This window comes from Asparagus officinalis, chromosome 7, assembly GCF_001876935.1.
Source record: "Asparagus officinalis chromosome 7, Aspof.V1, whole genome shotgun sequence".
Taxonomy (NCBI): Eukaryota; Viridiplantae; Streptophyta; class Magnoliopsida; order Asparagales; family Asparagaceae; genus Asparagus; species Asparagus officinalis.
Window position 1 is genome coordinate 11,252,602 of NC_033800.1, and position 3,372 is coordinate 11,255,973.

At 36.4% G+C, this 3,372-nt stretch overlaps 1 pseudogene; it reads left to right on the forward strand.

The window, feature by feature from the left end:
* LOC109846682 lies at positions 202-1,610 on the forward strand (annotated as a pseudogene).

Below are 3,372 nucleotides of genomic sequence, written 5' to 3' on the forward strand. Positions count from 1 at the left end.
TGACAACATATCAACTTCAAACACTTCATGACAACATTTCAAAGAAAAGACACATCAATGACAACATATCAACTTCTAGCACTTCATGATAACTCTTCATGACAACATTTCAACTTCCAACACTTCCCGTTTATCATCTCCATCTATTATAAAAGCTCATATTGATGAGTTTGCTAAAATCATAAATGTCTATTTTCAAAAATGAATTTCAACAATGGAGATCCTTCTAATTTGTCATCATCATTTTCTGATAATGAAATTGAAGATGAACAATTGATAGATGATATTGAAGCGATTGATGCAGAAAGGGAAGCGGTGTTTCGCATCAGGAACAACAACAATCTTCTCATGGCTTACTATATCAATCAACAAAACAACCAAGTAATTCGTGGAGGCTCAATTCCTGGTCATATAGTGATCAACCGTGATCGAGAAAATGCTGATCGTAATCTGTTCAACGACTACTTCTCTGAGAATCCGCGATGTAATGATTCGATGTTCCACCGACGATTTTGAATGTCTCGAGATTTATTCCTTCGCATTGTTAACGCCATAAAAGCTCACGACACTTACTTTATACAGCAAAGGGATGGGGTCGGTAGACTTGGATTGTCTACGCTTCAAAAAATTACAGCTGTGTTCCGAATGTTGGCATATGGTCTACCAGCGGATGCTACTGATGAATACATTAAAATAGGAGAGTCGACAGCAATCGAAAGTTTTAAGAGATTTTGTCGTGCTGTTGTGGAGGTTTTTGCAGAACAATATCTGAGATCGCCTAACACTAATGACATTGCCAGACTACTACATATTGCTAAACAACGAGGTTTTCCAGGAATGTTGGGCAGTCTAGATTGCATGCATTGGAAATGGAAAAATTATCCAACGGCTTGGGCGGGCCAATACGCAGGTCGTAGTCGATCCCCAACTATTATTCTGGAGGCCGTAGCTGATTATGATCTTTGGATATGGCATGCATATTTTGGTTTGCCAGGTTCCAATAATGACATTAATGTTTTAGAGGCATCTCATCTTTTTGCAAAACTCGCTGAAGGTATTGCTCCTCCTGCTCATTATGTCATTCAAGGTAAACATTATAACATGGGTTACTATTTAGCTGATGGTATATATCCAAAATGGTCTACTCTTGTACAAACAATTCATGATCCTCGTGGTCCAAAAAAAAAGTTGTTTGCAATGAAGCAAGAAGGATGCAGAAAAGATGTAGAACGTGCATTCGGAGTACTCCAATCTCGATTTGCAATTGTGTCAGGACCAGCTCGTTTTTGGAAAAAAGAAGTATTACATGATATCATGACTGCGTGCATTATTATGCACAACATGATAATTGAGGATGAACGTGATCTTAATGCTACAATTGAAAATTGGAAGGAAGCACCAGTTCCGGACGTAGAGATGGTTGTAGATGAAAATGCTCGGTTTGAAGGATTTCTGGCTCGTCATCGACAAATCAAGAATAAAGAAGCTCATATTGCACTTCGAGATGCATTAATTGATCATTTGTGGGATGAATATACTAATTCGGAGACTTAGAATTTTATCAATATGGACCGTGTCTTTGTGTTTTATTTTATGTTAAATGTAATGCCTTTTATTTTTATTTTATTTTTTGCTTGCAAGTGTGGTTTTCTTTTGTGATGTTAAATGTAATCTTTAGTTGAAGTTATGAAAGTAATATTTTAATTTGATTTAGCATTTAATTTTTATATTTTTATTTTATTCATAAAATATATTATTATAATTAATTATATGTATTATATAATTATATAATTATATAATTTGTTAAATATTTTAAATTTCAAAAAATGTTAAAAGATAAGAATAATAAAAGGAATATTCTTTTTGGTGTAACATTTGGTGTAATGGGTTGGAGATGGAATAGTAATTTTGTTTTTTCCCTATATTTTGAACCACCATTCAAAAGGTCGTAGCTCCGCCCCTGTTTGTGGGATGAATATACTAATTCGGAGACTTAGAATTTTATCAATATGGACCGTGTCTTTGTGTTTTATTTTATGTTAAATGTAATGCCTTTTATTTTTATTTTTATTTTTGCTTGCAAGTGTGATGTTTTCTTTTGTGATGTTAAATGTAATCTTTAGTTGAAGTTATGAAAGTAATATTTTAATTTGATTTAGCATTTAATTTTTATATTTTTATTTTATTCATAAAATATATTATTATAAGGGGTTTTTGTCTTTAAACCCTATTGTTTACCTATCTTTATTTTTAAACCCACTCATTATTAAGTCCTAACCCTAACCCTAACCCTAATCAAGTCCTTCGCCGCCGGCGTCATCCTCTCCACCTCCCTCGTCCACGTCCTCCCCGACTCCTTCCAGGCCCTCTCCGATTGCCACGTGGCTCCCCGCCATCCGTGGCGCAACTTCCCCTTCTCCGGCCTCGGCGGCATCGTCGGCGCCCTCCTGCCCTCCTCGTCGACGTCGTCGCCTCCTCCCGCCTCGAGGACGCCGCTCGGGCCCCAAGAACTACGAGAGGATCGAGAAGGCCGGTAAGGCCGCTGGTGGTGGCGCTGGCGTTTCATCAGGTCTTCGAGGGGATGGGACTTGGCGGATGCATTGCTCAGGTAGAAAATTTAGGTTTTTGTGTAGTATAGTTTGAATCTTTGAGGGTTTGGTGGGGGATAAACCCTACATAATTGCAGCATTTGGAGTTCAACCAAACTTTTAGTATCGATTCTAGGATTTGAGGAATCTTTATGCTAGTATTCTAATACCTTACAAGGATGTATGTCAGCATCATTTGAGATTGCTTGCATCTAGATATTATATTCTTCTTGGAGCTTAAATCATTTGTTAAATTGTTCCCGTTGAAATAAAATTGTTACATTTGAAGCCATTCTATATATTCAAAGTTACATTATTGCAACTTCCTAAATGTAGAAACACGAAGAAACCCTCTTTCATATCTGAGCTAATATTTGGTTGTGCAAAACTTGCTGTGATGTTACGAATTACTGGTCTTGTGATCAATAGTAATAAAGATTACTCAGTCTTATGATAGGAGGGACATTTTAATGGTAGTCAATTCTTTTAGTGCTATTGTATATCGTTTTTGTTACGCTCTTGCTGTTAGTTATCTTATCCATCAGTATTTCCATTCTAGGATGAGAAGTTGGTGTTGGATTTGAAAATAAGGCATAGTTTTCAAAGCATCTTCCCTATATTGTTATATTCTAGTCCAATCGAAAGTTATTTGCCAGAATTGTCCAACGTACAAAGAGTGAGTGTGGCATAAATGAGGTTGTTATGATGGTGAGTGGATAGGCACTAACTCTCTATTTGGTTATGTAAAGTCATTTGTTCATTGAATCGCATTTATCTGCTTTTA